General features: G+C 38.6%; 1 protein-coding gene across 2 annotated transcripts in view; it reads right to left on the bottom strand.

Moving 5' to 3' along the window:
- The window catches only part of LOC126371730 (multiple inositol polyphosphate phosphatase 1-like), a 102,487-nt gene that overhangs the window by 48,715 nt on the left and 34,571 nt on the right, over nucleotides 1-19,201 (bottom strand). The gene's annotated exons all lie outside the window — the stretch shown is intronic.

Raw genomic sequence — 19,201 nt, 5'->3', positions numbered from 1 at the left:
ATAGAGGGATTGTTTACAGAGGTTTCTTTTTGTACCTATTAATTTAATTCTTGGGCCTAACAGTATAACTTAATATAATTTATAGACTAGTTCACCGCAATTTGCAACGAAATATAATATATGTTAGATACATCGGTGGAAACTGCTTTGGCTTAATGTGTTTAATTATAAGTTTATATCTTTAAGTATCTATTGTGTAAGCTGTTTGTTTCCTTAATAAAGAAAAATAAAAAATAAAAATTAATGATTCCTGACTTCACCCCTGCACCACGTATTACCTCATGTCTGCCACTCAATTCCCCTCAATACGACTGAAATAAAGCTGGAAGTGCAATAGGCAGCTGTAATGTACAATTATGTAAACGTTCACTAATAGCTATCCCGACGACCCGATTACTCTAGCCATAGAGGCAGCCAATCAGCTCGCGGCACCAAACACTTCAGAGCCCCGATACCGACCCCGCCGGCGTGGTCGACGATGTCCCTCATTCAGCGCTTATCGCTATCGACCCACTAGGGTCGATTAATTCTTTCAAATATTTTCCTCTCAGACGACGCCCTGAGCCGAGGTTCGCGCCCAACTGGGCACTCTCAGGCCTGTTGTCTTAAACGTTGTACCGGGTGAGAGCCTTCAGCGCTCCCCATTTGTCCGGCCAAGTAGTTAATGCCATCTGCGGCAAATCTACAATAAGTCACGTCAAAAAAAAAGAAAAAAATCACTAATAGCAGTAATAGTCCTGAGCGCCGTTTGCCTGGCAACGACATGCTCCCGTAAGATGTTCAGTAGGACCTCCGGATCGTGAGCCCAACGCTCAACCACTGGACCACGGAGGTCGTTACTTAATTTTATATAATGTCGCTGAGACGATATAAAGACTCATATTTTGACATTAGTTTTATATCGATAGTCGCAAAGTAACCATATCAAAAATTCTTTCAAATATTTTTCCTCTCAGACGACGCCCTGAGCCGAGGTTCGCGCCCAACTGGGCACCCTCAGGCCTGTTGTCTTAAACGTTGTTCCGGGTGAGAGCCTTCAGCGCTCCCCATTTGTCCGGCCAAGTAGTTAATGCCATCTGCGGCAAATCTACAATAAGTCACGTCAAAAAAAAAAAAAAAAACCATTTCAAAATTCACTAAGTGTGATTGTCCCTATTGTCCCAATTTTACGATGCCGAATCAAAATTTTAGTTTTAAATTCAAATTCAAATATATCTTTATTCAGTAGGTAACATAGTTACACTTTGAATCGTCAATTTTTACATAACGAACGTCTCATCCGCCTAAAACTACTGCAGCTTCTCACAACCTGTATAGCCGGGGAAAAGAAGCGGCAAGAAAAACCTCGGCACAGGGCCCTAGACGTTCTTTTAAAAAAATATATATAAACAAATTAACAGAATATTCTAGATCTCTCTCTGGCATTCTAATAAGTTCGATACTCTTTTACAAAGGCACACGAATTGACACCTATCGATAGTACAATTATAACAGTTGCATTAACATTAACACTCCAAAATACACCTACACGAAAAACTTTAAAATTCAATTTTGAAAAACATCTAGATGAGATAAATTCCAATGTAAATTAGGCCTTCGTTAAGGAGGATAAGAGTTAAAATGCTTTGTTTGAAAGTATCTGTGGACATAAGAATAGATTTGGCAGCTCTGTGGGTATTGAGTTCCTGTGAAGATTCAAGCACATGTAATACTGAGGGAGCATTTTCATTTCATCGTGGATATTTTTTACCATAACCCTGATAGCTCTGCTCCGAGAACGCGTGGCTTACATTTTAGCGTCACAGGTTCAAATCCCGACTCGGGCACTAAACCATTTCTTTTATTTTTTGACGTGAAGGTTGCCTGGAAGAGATTGCTATTTAGCAATAAGTCCGCCTGTTGTAGTCATTCTATTTCTCTTTTGTTTTGTATTTTGTTTTTTCCTGTTTGTGCAATAAAGTATTTGTTACATTACGTTATGTAGATTTTCCGCATATGGCATTAACTAAATGGCCAGACAAATGAGAAGCGCTGAAGGCTCTCACCCGGTACAACGTTTAAGACATCAGGCCTGAGGGTGCCCAGTTGGGCGCGAACCTCGGCTCAGGAAAAATATTTCAAAGAATGAACCGACCCTAGTGGGTCGATAGCGATAAGCGCTGATTGAGGGAAATCGTCGACCACGCCGGCGGAGTCGGTATCGGGGTCCTGATGTGTTTGGTGTCGCGAGTTGATTAGCCGCCTATGGCTAGAGTAGTTGGGTCGTCGGGATCGTATATTACGTCCTTCCTCTAAACCACTGAATTCGACTGAATTGAGGGTAAAAACTAGAAGCTCAAATATAGGCAGCAGCACTGTCGAGCTTTCCTAAATTATGACAGTTCTCTATACTGCTAAAATTCGTGATCAATTGCTATAAAATGTGGAGCAACGTGGAGTGTATCCCGTCTGAAGGATGAGTTATATTGCCAGAATCATTGTAAACAATCTTCTTCTTTGCGTGTCGATGGCGATCGATACTAATTTTTTGCTGACCAATAATTGGCCACGCTGGCCCATTGTAAACAATGTTGAGAAGAGACATATTACCCTTATTACAACTAAGAGATTTACCATAATAAGTGTCAGGATCACACTCCTCAGTATAACCTTTTGTGATCATATTGTCAATAAACCTTTTGTACGCATCGGAAACAACAGGGTCTCGAAGCATACGCGTCTCAAGACTCTTCTTCTTCTATCGTGTGGGTTGTGAGGTGGATTACCAGCCCCATCAACCCTGGTGTCAGGGTTACTTTTGAGCCAAGACTGGGTCTCAAGACTGAAAAAACGCGATAGTGCTTGCGGATTACTGTCGGGAATGCATCGAATGCCATCGCGCCAAGGGAGCCCCACCTCATACGATAAAGATGCCTGTTGGAAAAAAGCAGTTTCGCTTCATATAACTTCATCCGCTCAACGTGTCCAAACCAACTTAAACATTCCCTTCTCAATCTTAGTCACTATACCGTCTTTTACAGCACATCTCTCTTTAATCGCACTGTTTTTGACTAGGTATATCACCCAATTTAAAACCGCAGATGCTACGAAACTAAGTAACACGTAATTAATGATTTTTAGCGGTGCCTTTACACGGTGTTACAATAAGGGTCTATCCACGCTACGTTCTTCAAAAACAATATATAGATGGCGCTGTACAGATTTTCCTTCGTTTAACTTTTTAAATACATGAATAACAGACATACGCATCTTTTATGTTTAATTCTGGGTATAAATAATGACTTATTATAGTTTTGCCGCAGATGGCATTAACTACTTAGTCTGACGAATGGGGAGCGCTAAAGGCTCTCACCCGTTACAACGTTTAAGACAACAGGCCTGAGGGTGCCCAGTTGGGCGCGAACCTCGGCTCAGGGCGTCGTCTGAGAGGAAAAATATTAATTTATTTAAAAGGTATTACACACAACAGGTATCAACCATGGCATGACAAATGGTTACAGATGTTGGTTATAACTAGATTGAAACCCAAAACGTGTATACACGGCATGGTTAGGAAATTTTGTAACGTGAGGTTAGTTGCAGTTAAATGCTAAAAAGTGGTTAATTACTACATAACAACAAAATAAGAGAAGAAAAACAAGTAAAAAAGAAACATTCTGGTTAACCTTTTTTGTTAGACACATGGTATTGCTGCCTGAGGACTTCTAGACAGGTACGTTTGTAGGGGTTTTCGTTTGAATGAATTAATCGACCCTAGCGGGTCGATAGCGATCAGCGGCTAAAAAGCGGACCTCCTCAAAATCTCCTCGACCGGAGAGTGTACCTTATCCCCCGCGCTACGTAGGTAGTTCAGCGGTTTGGCAAAGTCAGAATGCTAATAACAACCGATTTGTTTAACCAATGGATAGCAACATGTCACTACACAATAAAAAACTGTTCAAGTCCGACTCGGACACGCGCATTGAGAGTTTCGTACAATATATTTTGTGTAACATATTTGGTTACACCAAAAAGGATCTTTCTCGTGCTCTTCAGGACTTTTACCGATTGCCCGACTCACACTTGGCCGATGTGTATTATCATTGCGCCTTAGGGTAGTATTGGTGTTAATTCCTGCAGACGACATCTAATTTTATTTTAAGTTACACCTGTCATTTTCTTATCCGTTGAAAAAGAAAGGGACGGGCATAAAATCGACAGGCATAAAATTTATGGAATACACGTCAATTTTAAGCATAAATCTAAAACAGCCGTTTAAAAAATTTACATCGGCCAATAACCCGACAGAATTAAGTAGACAGCACGTCAAACGGATTCCATACCAGCGAGATGCTTATTTTATTCGCGCGGGTTATTCATTAATTTTAAAATTAACTTGTTGGCAATCATCCGTCCCTCTCCTTTTTGGCGGATAAGAAAGTGACGGGTATAACTTAAAATAAAATTAGGAGGTGTCTGCAGGAATCGGGGCCATTAATAAACTAATCTCAGATGAGACTGTCCTCAAGATCATGAAGTTCCTGTTTTTATATTAAGAACTGTCATATTGACATGATCTTGCTGACATGGCTCATGTAACAATTACTCACTTACATCAGTAAATAGTAACTGGGACCAACGGCTTAACGTGCCTTCCGAAGCACGGATCATGTTACTTTCGGACAATCAGGTGATCAGACTGTAATGTCCTAACCAAGCTAGGGATCACAAAGTGATTTTTGTGATATGTCCCCACCGGGATTCGAACCCGGAGCCTCCGGGTCGTGAGTCCAACGCTCAACCACAGGACCACAGAGGTCGTGAGTTTATTGATACCACCCTTAATACGGAACCCTAATATCTGTCATTGATGTTGTGATTAAATGTGAGCGCAGATTTAGAACCGGGAACTTACATTCATACAAACATACAAGTTCATACCCTCAGATATGTTATCCTAAAAGTATAGTAAGTACTTCATTTCAAATCAGGTTGTGGGTTGACTTTTGAGATACCATTTCACATTATTTATTTTTTTGACAAATTGAACTGTAAGTCCCACTAAATGTCAAATATGTTAGTGCGACAGAGTCCTAAAGTGGGTACATTATATTGCCCATGACTGTACAGGGGGGTTAAAATGGCCACATCGAAGCAATTCTTTATATGCGCAAATGTCAAATTTCAATATTGCTTTCTTAGGTAAATTGCTTCGATGTGGCCATTTTAACCCCCCAGAACGGCAATTCTTCGTCCCGCACCAATTCGTATCAGGACCGACCTCACTCTGGGTCCTACTTTAGTCACAGAATAAGAAATAATACTACGTATAGAACGGCAACTCTCCGCTCCCGACTGACTGACCGACTGCGGCTGAGCTAGGTTTACTTCACCCCTGATCTTACTTAAGTCTTAATAGAATAGAATAGAAAAAGTTTATTATAAAAGGACGCCACACACAAAAAAAGTCAACAACATCATAATCAAATTTCCACTAAAACAATAAAAAAAAACAAGACAAAAAAGCAAGACGGATGTTTGTCGAAATTACCATAAGGTAGTGGTGGACGTCATGAGATAAAAGGGCCTCACTCAGCAAAAGTCGCGGCGTGGTCTTATGTGGACCCTGTTAGGTGACGCACGAATATCGTATTCCATAAACATGTGTTAATGGTGTGTATATTCAAATTCAAAAATATACATTATAATATATACCAAATTATTTTAATAGAATTAGAGTGTACATAGACAAATATTATCGCAAAGATGTATACGTAAATACTTAAGATTAGAATAAAAAAGAAAGTGAAGTATCCGGGGTGTGCTAAATAAGAAGGAGCGCGGACGGTTTGACTGTCTTGCTCTTTTGTATCGAGTGTCTGGGTTGTGTTTCTGATTAATTGTGGCTATGCCCACTCCCCCTCTCTCTCCCCCCCCCCTCATTATTATGTATGTGTACTAATGTTTCTAGGAACAAGGAACTAGTATGTGTTAGGCTGAATAGTTCGTTGACAGTTATAAAACATTTTTCTATAGATGGCAACACAAGAATGGGGTTGTCAAATCGGACGGATTGATACACGCTCTCTTGCGTTGGGGACCTTGTCGACATCGGACGTGTTTACCAAGTGTTATTTTCTTGATACCAGAATAAATAAGTGTGATTACTGTTCTTTCGTATTTTACTACATATGCATGCACTTTTTAGGCAGCTTCGGTACTGTACAGTCATGAGCAATATAATGTACCCACTTTAGGACTCTGTCGCACTAACATATTTGACATTTAGTGAGACTTACAGTTCAATTTGTCAAAAAAGTTAATGTGACATAGTACCAGAGTGTGAACATATTAATACTCGTGACCGTACCTATTGCAATAATAAGACGGGAATAGGGTTCCATAAGGACCCTAAAAATTGCCAAATAGCGATGGATTGTGATACATAATGAGCTCTTCTTTACAGGCAGACACAAGGCCACAGATAGACGGCCAGTGTAGGATTAGGAAAAAGGCTCCTATTTTTTGTTTCAATACGGAACCCTAAAAATTCCTCGCGGCGGTCCAGTGATACAATACGACGGTGGATTGAAGCAGCGACAATACCAACTGGTGCTAAATCCGTCTGTCCCAGGCGCTATTTCAGCTGGTTTATATTTACATCGTCCCACCAATGTGGGTCGGCATTCCTTTTGCTTTTCGCCTCACAATACGACAGCACGTGTTTGCGTAATCTCTGCCTTTTTTATTTGGGTAATTAGATATGTTATACTGTAGCTGTCGTAGCCCAGTTGGTAGAACGCTTGCCTTTCACTTTGAGGTCGCAGGTTCGAATCCAGCACAGGCCTAAACCAAGGATTGTCGAAATTGTTTTCGAATTCATGTTTGGATCATAAATGATAATCACGTGCTCAGCGGTGAAGGAAAACATCATGAGGAAACCCACATTCCCGAAAAATGCATTTTCGGACGTATGTGACCTAACCTGTATTGGGCTGGTTTTCCCTTCGCGGTTTGGAAGGTCAGACAGGCAGTCGCTTCTGTAAAAAACCGGACCTGTCAAATCTTCAGGTTAGGTAAGGGGACCCTGTGAAAAACGGGATAATGCTAGGGGGATGAGATATGTTATACTGTATTCATTTGGGTATTTATCCTCAGGCGTTTGAGGTCATAGTTTAGTAAAATTAATAGGTTTGAGTCGCTGGTGCCTGTCGTCGACTCCTTAATTTTTAATTTTATTGACTATAACATAACCTCACAGCTATATCCCAATTGGGGATACATCCATCACAAGATGAACTGAGCCCACGCGTCAACGAGCTTTCTGTTAGACCATAATTAATAAATAATTTATTTATTTATTATCCTTTTTTATTTTCCTTTTTTTTTCTTTATATATATATATATATATATATATATATATATATATATATATATATATATATATATATATATATATATATATATATATATATATATATATAATATATAGAAAAAAAAATAATAAATTAAAGAAAGAATGAATAAATTATAAAAAATTCAATTAAATAGGTAAGTATATAAACAGTACACACATCCTAATGTTATAGAATAAATGTTACGGTAATATTTGTGTAAAAATCCCAATTACCTGGTGGTTATAGGATAGGAACTCGATATTAAAAAATGCACCTATGTTATATGTTGAAAAATGAATAAATTAAAGAAAGAATGAATAAATTATAAAAATTTCAATTAAATAGGTAAGTATATAAACAGTACACACATCCTAATGTTATAAAATAAATGTTACAGTAATATTTGTGTAAAAATCCCAATTATCTGGTGGTTATAGGATAGGAACTCGACATTAAAAAATGCACCTATGTTATATGTTGAAAAATGAATAAATTAAAGAAAGAATGAATAAATTATAAAAATTTCAATTAAATAGGTAAGTATATAAACAGTACACACATCCTAATGTTATAAAATAAATGTTACAGTAATATTTGTGTAAAAATCCCAATTACCTGGTGGTTATAGGATAGGAACTCGACATTAAAAAATGCACCTATGTTATATGTTGAAAAATGAATAAATTAAAGAAAGAATGAATAAATTATAAAAATTTCAATTAAATAGGTAAGTATATAAACAGTACACACATCCTAATGTTATAAAATAAATGTTACAGTAATATTTGTGTAAAAATCCCAATTATCTGGTGGTTATAGGATAGGAACTCGACATTAAAATGACGCATGACCCCCGTGTTTGGACTTGTTTGATTTGTCTTAATGAGCAATCTGGTCCTAGGTGATTGTTGGTGGTTGGTATTCAGGGTCTGATAATGACCAGGGGGTTAAAATGGCCATATCGAAGCAATTCATCTAAGAAAGTACTATTTATCTGCGCAAATGTCAAATTGCAATATTTCTTTCTGTGGCATTTTTAACACCCCTGATGGCAATTTGTGTGGAACCCTCGGTGCGCGAGTCAAACACTCGATAAGATAAGATAATTGTTTATTGTCTAACTGTGTACAATGGGTATTTTAGAAGGTATCAACAGTTTGCCCTTTACGGACGTACAATATTAGGGGGTACAATAGATTTTGTAGGTAATTTAAACTTAACAATAAATCTCCGACACATCACTGCGTTAACGGTAACAGCCTCCGTGGTCTAGCGGTTAGAGCGTTAGGCTCACGATCTGGAGGTCCGGGTTCGATTCTCGATGGGGACATTGTCGAAATCACTTTGTGAGACTGTCCTTTGTTTGGTAAGGACTTTTCAGGCTTGAATCACCTGATTGTCCGAAAAAGTAAGATGATTCCGTGCTTCGGAGGGCACGTTAAGCCGTTGGTCCCGGCTATTAGCCGTAAAAACACCTCCACCAACCCACCCGCAGTGGAGCAGCGTGGTGGAGTATGCTCCATACCCCCTCTGGTTGATTAAGGGGAGGCCTGTGCCCAGCAGTGGGACGTATATAGGCAGTTTATGTATAATAGATTTTGTAGGTAATTTAAATTTAACAATAAATCTCCGGCACATCACTACGTTAAGCCGAAGTACTCACATGTAAGCCATAAAAACACTTCTCACTAGCCATTTATCACTAAAAATGTAATGCTGATTATGTAAAAAAATACCTTTTTTTACTGAATAAATATTATTACTTATTTGTAAAAATTGTAATTTGATTTAATACAATTTGGCAAATGATTAAATACTTTTATGCCAGTAACATAGGTGCTTTTATCTAAAGTATAGCTAGAAGATCGTACAGAACACAGGTTATATTAAATTTAACGGCGAACAGCGTTTTTAATTTATAATCTATTGTTATTATGATATATTACATTTATTATGATATATTACATTTGTCATAATTATTGTACGTAATTTGTCAAACGTAATTTATATTGTTTATGACGACGACGTTATAAAAAAATATTTTATTAATTTAATTGCTCATAATTAGGACAATATGTGTAGGTATTTATTACTTGATGTAAAAATGTGTTACAGATGTTCTCCAGATGGTAAGGAACAGATGAATTAAAAAGATTTGATTTAATGTTACCTACATTGTACACCACACAGATAAGTTAGGACCAACGATATTAAGAAAGGAATTTGACGAAGCTATAAAAAGTATACAGAACGGAAAAGCAGCAGGAGTAGATGGTATCTATATTGAGCTCATAAAATACGTCGTATGCCCACCAATACTTGACGAATTGTTCGAAATTACACAACTTATGTATAAAGAAGGGAAGGTGCCAAAAGACTTTAAAGTGAGCAAAACGGTAACATTACCTAAAAAACAGAACACCCTCAAATGTGAGGAGCACAGAACACTGAGTCTTATTTCTCAGGCCGCCAAGATACTTTTGAAGATAATACAGAATAGACTAAGACCTAAAGCAGAAGAAGTGGTAGGAGACGACCAATATGGGTTCAGACAGCAAAAAGGTACAAGAGAGGGTATACTAGCGTTGCGGATGATAATTGATAGAAGAATGGATTTAGGGTTAGACACACATATAGCATTCATAGATTTAGAGAAAGCGTTCGACAAGGTGGACTGGAAATTGATGATGAAAGCACTTATGGACATTGGAGTGGATTACAGAGACCGGAAAATAATAATGGAATTATATAGAGAACAAGAAACAGTGATTGAGATTGGAGAAGAAAAGGGAATAGCAAGAATACGACAAGGAGTTAGACAGGGTTGTCCCCTTTCACCGTTGATATTCAACATATTCATAGAGTGCGCCATTAAAGAAATCAAGGAAAGCTCGGAAGGGGGGGTTAAAATCAAAAAACTATAGACCTGTTAAACTGAATGACAACATATTAGAAAGAGTTGATAGTTTCAAATATCTTGGAAGTATAGTAAATAGTGACTCTAGATGCACACAAGACATAATAGCCAGAATTGCAATAGCCAAACAAGCATTTAACAGGAAAAAATACATTTTGAAAACCAAAAACATATCATTAAAAATAAGGAAACGGTTTATTAAATCATATATTTGGAGCATTGCACTCTATGGAAGTGAAACGTGGACTATGACACAGAGAGACAGAGAGAGGTTGGAAGCGTTTGAGATGTGGTGTTGGCGAAGGATGGAGGGTATAAGCTGGACTGAAATGGTGTCAAATGAAAAAGTGCTGGAAAGAGTTGAGGAAAAGAGAATCATATTGAAGACTATAGAGAACCGGAGAGGAAATATGATTGGCCACCTGATACGACACGATTCATTTATAACAAACATTATAGAAGGAAAAATTGAAGGGAAGAGAGGAAGGGGTAGACCTAGGATAACATTTATGAAACAAATAAAAGAGAAGGTGCAGGTCGTGTCGTATCGGGAGGTGAAGGTTTTGGCGGGAAGAAGAGAGGAATGGCGGTTACTCCACCGACAAGAGCGCAGCTCTTAAATAGAGAGAGACATTGTACACCAGCAGTAACTGTCTGTACTGTTCAGAGGCGGACGACAGGAGTACTAGTATGGCTTTGAAATAGACTACTCTGGGCGCCATCCTACTCGCGTCAGACAGAGTACTACGGGGCAGAAGGCAAGAGGGAAACCACTGCTCTATTTTTCCCTAGAAAGTAGCATGGAGAATGCTACACCGACTAGAGTGTGGCTCTTAAATTACCATTCCATTAAACAATATTCTTGTGAGGCTTGTTTTCCGCTTTTTACTGTGCAGTCGGATGTTTTAAATTATTTTTTATTTATGTAATAAATACCTGGGGCCGGCCTAAACCAATGATTGACGAATTTTTTTTCGAATTCATGTTTGGATCATAAATGATTATCACGTGCTCAGCGATGAAAGAAAACATCGTGAGGAAACCCACATTCCCGAGTAATGCATTTTCGGAGGCATGTGACCTAACCTGTATTGGGCTGGTCTTCCCTTCGCTGGTTGGAAGGTAAGACAGGCAGTCGCTTCTGTAAAAAACCGGACCTGTCAAATCTTCGGTTTAGATAAGCGGACACTGTGAAAAACGGGATAATGTTCGGGATTATGAATACCTTTTTTATTTTTTATTATGACGTGACTTATTGTAGATTTGCCGCAGATGGCATTTACTACTTAGCCGGACAAATGGAGAGCGCTGAAGGCTTGCTCGATAATGAATACCTGGGACCAACTGCTTAACGTGCTCTTTGAAGCACGGATCATCTTACTTTCGGACAATCGGGCGATCAGCCTGCAGTGTCCTAACCAAAGATAATAAGTAGTATAATAATGGTATTTTAAAAGGACTTTAATAAAATAAATAATAATAAAAATAAAAAAAATAAAAATTATTTATTATCAGACAAAGAAGTCTATAGTTTGACAGAAAAATTAATTAATTAAATAAAAATAAAATAAAAATACCTAATTAAAAATATAAAATGCGGAACCCTAAACAGAAACGGCAGCCAGCCCACAAGCAGTCCACCGGCTTACACACGTATATGTAAGTCGGTGAACCGCCTGAAAACTGCCGCATCCATCCTGTCCGCTATCATATTCAGGATCCCGTTGGAGCTCCCCCGCAACCTGTGCACTATCGAGGCACTCTTTTTACGCATGATGGTGTAGAAATCATCCACACCCGCACTCGCAAACATGCCTTTGGGTCATAAGACAATATAGATAGACCATCATTTTCAAGAGGAATATTTAGTATTTACAGTTTGGATAGTCCTGGGATCGAGGTTGAGTAAATTTAAAATTATTTCATTGCCATGATTGTCAGTATTAGCAAATTAATCATTTAAATTAATGTTTGTTTATTTAAAGTGCGATATTAATCAATTTGTCTTTAGTGCATGACATGCGTGAAGACAACATGTCAACGCAATTAATCTTGATCTATTGAATGATATAGGTATAATACGCTAATTTCCAACTAGTCAAATCTGTTACTTTTTACTAAACGTCAAAACACCAAATTACTATGGAATTTGTGTGAAAATGAACACTGTGGCGATATACAAAAAAAGATTTTCATTTGTTTAACCTTCTAATTTCCCGTCGTCTCTTCTTCTTATCGTGTGGCTTGTGAGGTGGATTATCAGCCTCGTCAACCCTTGAGCCTTTGAGCCGCAAAAGGCCCCTGACATGGCTCATATAACGATCACACATCCAAAAACTCTAAAAACAAAAAACAAATAAAAAAAAAACAAAAAAAAAAACAAAAAAGACAAAAAAAAAGAAAATAAAACAAAACAAACACTACTAAAAAAAAGACAAAAGACAAAAACAAAGACAAAAGACATGACAGTTTAATGGTTTGTACCAATGTAGTACGTTTACTAAGGAGTCTCATTGCTGGTAATATATGGCACTATCCACTTAGTGATAAAATCATCACTCAACTGCTAACAAAACAATGTGTTTGGCGACGCGAAAATAAACAGAATGTTGCGGTAAACTCAACAATCGTACATTCTTGGCACGGTCTGATCTTGCGTCAGCAAAAATGCTCAGACGCACCCTCCAACAGATAGAGTAGAAGATAATTTGCGGTAAATCTACAGGTAACTTTTGAAAGAAATGTATTAATTTATTTTAAAGGGCAAGTCAAGCAGCATTTTCCCAACTCTCTCTCCTCTTCTTTATAACGTCTTCATCTTCTCTTTTCTTCTTCTTTAAAAAAACAGGTATAGTACTGTCATGTTTACCCCTTTTCCTTAATATATTAATTTATGTATGTATATACTGCGTTATTGTATAATTTATTATAATCATTAAGTACCAAATATCTTCTATGTATAGTTTATGAAGGTATACCTATATACTTATAACTTTTATTTTGCGTTGTCTATCCCGTCACGTTTTTATTAAATTAATTTCCTATAAGTATCTAAAAATGCTACTTAGATGACGATCTTGTGACGTATCGAGTAGGCGCCGCTACTTCAAAAGCGCACCCCTGATGCCGGGCAGCAGCGGTATCAGCACTGGTTGGAGGCCGAGGAAATGGATTCTAGTAGGGCTCTAGCTAGAACATCACCGATTGAGAAATAGGTCGGTGTACTGCGGAACGGAAGGCGATTGGGGCAACCACCGTTCTACACACCCTATCTATGGAGTAATGAAGGCGATTACTCCACCGACAAGAGCGCAGCTCTTAAATAAAGAGAGAAGTATCTAAAAGTATCCTGAAAGAGTTTGGTACTTTAGCAATGACCGCCTGTTGTACCAAGTACTAACCTAACCTAACTGATTATAATTGTTTGTTATAAAGATTTTTGTATTGTATTTTGTTTTTAGCCAACTGCAGAAAAGCAAATAGAAAGTTATGTGTTTGACCGTTATGTATGTGTGTATGTGCGTTTGTTCTTTCGTAACTTGTAAACCAGTTACTTATAAGAATTTAACAAATGAGGTGTCCCTTGAAGCGTCTTGATTGTTCGGTGGTTATCGGTTGCAACTTTTACGTTTTTAAACTTATATTTATTTTTTATTTATTTATTATTCTGAAACCAGTATGGACCTACGGTGTTGAGCTGTGGGGTACTGCAAGTAACTCCAACGTGGAAATACTGCAAAGATACGAAAACAGTGTTCTAAAACGAATAGCCAAAGCACCTTTGTTTACCAGAATGTCAGAACTGTACGAGTACTTGGGAATTCCAACCATAATGGAGGAAATAAAGAACCATAAAGTCAAATACCGAGGGAGACTGGAGAACCATGTCAATCCACTTGCTACTCAATTCCTGCATGTTGGTAACAACAGCAGCAGACTCAAGAGAAAGAACATTATTTTAACATAAGAGGACAGAAACGGGGGCCATGTAATCACAGGATTGTAAACGCCCACATATCCACACCTTAAAACACCTGCTTATGGTCGAACGACCGATCGCAAGTAGAACGAAATTGGAAAAAAAAATATATTTATTATTATTATATTTCTGAGTGTGTATCTAAATCTGTAAATAAGTGTCTCATGTGGTAACTTTTGACACGCGGTTCTCTGTTTCTCTTAATTAAAATTGGTAGATAAATAAATTAAAACGAAAAGAGTATTTATTTTCTGTTAATTTGTAATTTATTTTATAACATTTCATAATTTATTTAATACATTAATTTAAGAAACTACCTAATCAACAGCTTTGGTATTCGAACCGCAAAGTTACCAGTCCATGACCCAATTTGATAAAAAAAAAAACAATCTTTTTTACAAATAAGTATGTGGTTTTTACAGGTAAATAACCGACCATGTTGGATAGGACATAAAACTATTTATATTATTATTTCTTTACTTGCCCACAGCTAAATAGTTCGTATTTTTACGAAAAAAAAAAACCAATACGCACCAATCAACAGCCTCCGTGGTCTAGTGGTTAGAGCGTAAGGCTCACGATCTGGAGGTCCGGGTTCGATTCCCGATGGGGACATTGTCGAAATCACTTTGTGAGACTGTCCTTTGTTTGGTAAGGACTTTTCAGGCTTGAATCACCTGATTGTCCGTAAAAGTAAGATGATTCCGTGCTTCGGAGGGCACGTTAAGCCGTTGGTCCCGGCTATTAGCCGTAAAAAACACCTCCACCAACCCGCAGTGGAGCAGCGTGGTGGAGTATGCTCCATACACCCCCCCCCCCCCAGGTTGATTGAGGGGAGGCCTGTGCCCAGCAGTGGGACGTATATAGGCGTCAATCAAGATTGCCGTAGATTTATTTGCGCTGGAGCACACTCGAAATATATCTGTATAAATAGACCCTGGGAAATAGACCGTGATTCATCCCGAAGGCATTATGTTAATGATGTAACCCATTTGTTATCTTTTCTAAGGCATAGTATGACGCACTTCTGTGCTGGACTGAGAGAGAATACAAAACAGAACATTTTCAGGTGCTAATCTTACCTTTTATTTTTTGACGTGACTTATTGTAGATTTGCCGCAGATGGCATTAACTACTTGGCCGGACAAATGGGGAGCGCTGAAGGCTCTCACCCGGTACAACGCTTAAGGCTAATCTTACCGAGCATGTCGTTTAAACCGACTGAGGGACAGTTTCCACCACAGTCATGTCAGGGGGCCTTAGCCAATGAGCAACTATTTATTTACTTATTTAATATTCATCATCATCATCATCATCATCAGCCCATTTACGTCCCCACTGCAGGGGCACGGGCCTTCCCTATGGATGGATACGAATAGGGAGATCGGGCCTTAAACCATCACGCGGGCCCAGTGCGGATTGGTGGTTATTAACGACTGCTAATGCAGCCGGGAACAACGGCTTAATGTGCCTTCCGAAGCACGGAGGAGCCCATCCTATGACCGGCCTTTGCGAAAGTTGCTTAACTTCAACAATCGCAGACCGAGCGCGTTTACCGCTGCGCCACCGAGCTCCTCATTCCTCCTCATTTATTATTATTATTATTTTATTCATAAGATATCCAACAGCAGTTTCACAGGTAAAGTTTAAGTATCTAAATTACATAATGTCTTAGCCAATAACAGGATATTATAGATTGGGTTAACTATTGAACCGAAATTAAAAGAAAACAATAACAAAACTTAAATGCGCTAAAGTTATGTGTGTGACCGCTATGTATGTAAAATAAAAAAAAGTGTAAAATTTGTGTACCTACTTATATACCTTTGTATTACCTACTAAATAATGATCCTTCAGGACCCCAATACGCATACGCTAGTGTACAAACTAGTTACATACAATGGTTTAAGAAAGTTAAGAATAATATACTTGTCTAAAAATATATCTAAATTATAATTATTTTAACCACAGCATTACAGTAATAAGCGAGTGAGTTGCAAAATATAAATCAATCTGAAACAACGAGCAGTAATACAGCTTCACGGTAATAAGATGAATACGTGATTACGTGAAAAAAGTAATGAAACGAAAGTTATATTGTATTCTTTACATTTCACGACTTTACACTACAGAAGCGCCAATGCACCGTGAAACTTTCAATATAAACAATAATATAATTAGACATATTATTAAAAGTAAGTTGATTCCGTGCTTCGGAGGGCACGTTAAGCCGTTGGTCCCGGCTATTAGCCGTAAAAACACCTCCACCAACCCGCAGTGGAGCAGCGTGGTGGAGTATGCTCCATACCCTCTCCGGTTGATTGAGAGGAGGCCTGTGCCCAGCAGTGGGACGTATATAGGCTATTTATGTATATGTTATGTATATGTATAATTAGACATATGAAACTTAAGTGTAAACAATAGAAAAGCATATTTAATTTTCACACATCATTCATCATCTCGCAGAACCTCAGACACTCGCGACACACATACGTCCACTCACTCACAAACAGATCACACTCTGGTGCTGATGCAAGGATCGTGCATTAAGCGTGTGCACGGCACGGAGGAGTGACGAGTGTGTGCGCGCCACAGTGCCGCCGGCATGGCCAGCAGCGGGTGGCTGCGCGGCCGCAGGTTGTGTGTGGACACGTTGGGGACGTCAACAATCAGAAACTCTTCTTTTTACTTCGCCGCAGTCGCATAAAAGACAGCCAAACCAGTTGCATGCAGTTTTGTTAGAAACGATATTTTGCAGACATTACAGCAAAACACACCTACAAAATATTACGATTACTAATTTATTACGATCATAAAATCATAATTTCTCCCGCACGTATCGTGTTATGACATTCAAGAATATTTCAGCTTAATTAAATTACCATTCGGTTTGATCTAGTAATAAATAGCTGGTGGATATGTGTGAAAAATTATGCAATTCACTCATACGTTTACGAGCTGTTTGCTAATTCCTGATTCATTTATTTGAACACTTAGGTAAATACTGTAGTTTTAGTAGAGGTGAGTTTGTTGAACTTTGCCAACGTAAATATCCATTAAGTACTATGTATAAAGTTGAGGAGCTCGGTGGCGCAGCGGTAAACGCGCTCGGTCTGCGATTGTTGAGGTTAAGCAACTTTCGTAAAGGCCGGTCATAGGATGGGTGACCACAAAAAAAAAGTTTTCATCACGAGCTCCCCCGTGCTTCGGAAGGCACGTTAAGCCGTTGGTCCCGGCTGCATTAGCAGTCGTTAATAACCACCAATCCGCACTGGGCCCGCGTGGTGGTTTAAGGCCCGATCTCCCTATCCATCCATAGGGAAGGCCCGTGCCCCAGCAGTGGGGACGTTAATGGGCTGGTGATGATGATGATGATGTATAAAGTTGCTGTTGAGGCCTGGTCTTCCAATTAAATGCCCAACTTGAGATGAATAGATTTATTGGCAATGCGTAGGTGCTTGTTACACAGAGCGAGAGAAAGTGACTGAGTAAAAAAATAACTCACAAAAAAAGTTTGCCGTTAAAAGGCTCGATTTGAATCGTAAGCAACCTAGTAGTAGATGTCTACTAAAACAAATAACTCACAAAAAAGTATTCTAGTTGATCGGAGCGGATCAGTTACTACTTACTTACTAATGTAAGTGCGTAGTCGTTACATGAGCCATTTCAGGCCATTTTTTTTGGCGGCTCAATAATAATCCTGAGCTTTAGTTCACACCAAAGTTCATGACTTTGAACATCAACGGCGCTTAGAGCTTGACGCCAAGTGCGATGAATTGAAAGCCCGACCGCCTGCGGCGACCAATTGTACATATTTAAATCGCATGCCCGCTATGTGCGTGGATCCCATAAGATTGTCTATAAGCCACATGCGAGCACATGAACGTCGGAGTTGAAGCGGTCGCCGTAGCCGATATCGGCTGGATCACATCATCATCATCAATCATCCTGATAGGTCGCTAAGGTTGTCATCTACTTCACAGCTCACACTGTATAAGGATATCTACGTTGTCTTTTTTATACCATAATTTAATGTAGATTTAATCAGTTCCGTGTAAGCTCTTCTTGGTCTTCCCCTTCCTCTCTTTCCCTGTAGCTTCCCTTCTATAGATAAAGAACCAGAGAAGATAAACGACTACTTCTAGAGAAGGTGAACGTCGTGTCTTATAAGGAAGTGAAAGAATTGGCCTTTGATAGACGAGAATGGAGAATGCTACACCGACAAGAGCGTGGCTCTTAAATTAATGATGATTGTAGATTTGCAGATGACATTAAATAATTGGCTGGACAAACGGGGAGCGCTATGGGTTCTCACCCGGTACAAAATTTAAAGTAACAGGACTGGCGGTGCCCAGTTGGGTCCCAACCTCGGCTCAAGGCGTCATCGTCCAAGATATTTATGTTGGAGAGAAACGCTGGAGAACAGCGACCACGCCAACGGGGTCGTTGTCAGGGTCCCGAAATATTTGTTACCTCTCAATGTCATTATTTGCTTCAGGTTGAAAAACCAAAACTTATTGCAAGGTTTCTTGCAATTTTTGTCTCTGTTCACCTCAGTAGCAGTAAAATATAGTCTACGTTGTGTAAGCTAATAATTTATATTATACATAGTTGTGATATCACAATAGAAGGTTTATGTATACTAATATTGTAAAAACTTAATGATCAAAATATCATTAATATCCATAAATGTCTCTCTCTCTCCTTGGCATTTATTATTCCCATCTGATGGTGGGGTCTGCCTTCTTCGTATTTCTCTTCCACTTCACTGTATCGGCCATGTCGTCCTGTCGACATTGCGGTCTTTTAATAATATAAATAATTATTATCCATAAATGTCACATTTATAAATATGGAATCTCGTGATTGACTGAAAAAAGTAAATAAATAGAGTTGCACAAAATAATAATAATGAATTGTAACAAGATC

This window comes from Pectinophora gossypiella, chromosome 13, assembly GCF_024362695.1.
Source record: "Pectinophora gossypiella chromosome 13, ilPecGoss1.1, whole genome shotgun sequence".
NCBI classification, from domain to species: domain Eukaryota; kingdom Metazoa; phylum Arthropoda; class Insecta; order Lepidoptera; family Gelechiidae; genus Pectinophora; species Pectinophora gossypiella.
The sequence above is the reverse complement of the archived record's forward strand: the minus strand, read 5'-3'. Positions and strand labels throughout refer to the sequence as shown.